Raw genomic sequence first — 230 nt, 5'->3', positions numbered from 1 at the left:
GCAGCTTTTTTTATTGTTTGGAAAGGAAAGAGACAGAAAAAAAGGGAAATAGAAAAAACAAACAGCTCCACGAATATGTAGCTATTCGCGCCCCCCCGTTACCCAGGGCTCCTCCTCCAAGGCTCCTAAAGACACGTGGGACTTGCCAGCGTACCTCTCCAAGTCGGTCAGTTTCCTGGAACGCGAAACGGTGCTTGGTCGGAGTTTCCGCCAACTTAACATCATTCAAA

The sequence above is a fragment of the Penaeus chinensis genome, chromosome 24 (genome assembly GCF_019202785.1).
Source record: "Penaeus chinensis breed Huanghai No. 1 chromosome 24, ASM1920278v2, whole genome shotgun sequence".
NCBI lineage: Eukaryota > Metazoa > Arthropoda > Malacostraca > Decapoda > Penaeidae > Penaeus > Penaeus chinensis.
The sequence above is the reverse complement of the archived record's forward strand: the minus strand, read 5'-3'. Positions refer to the sequence as shown.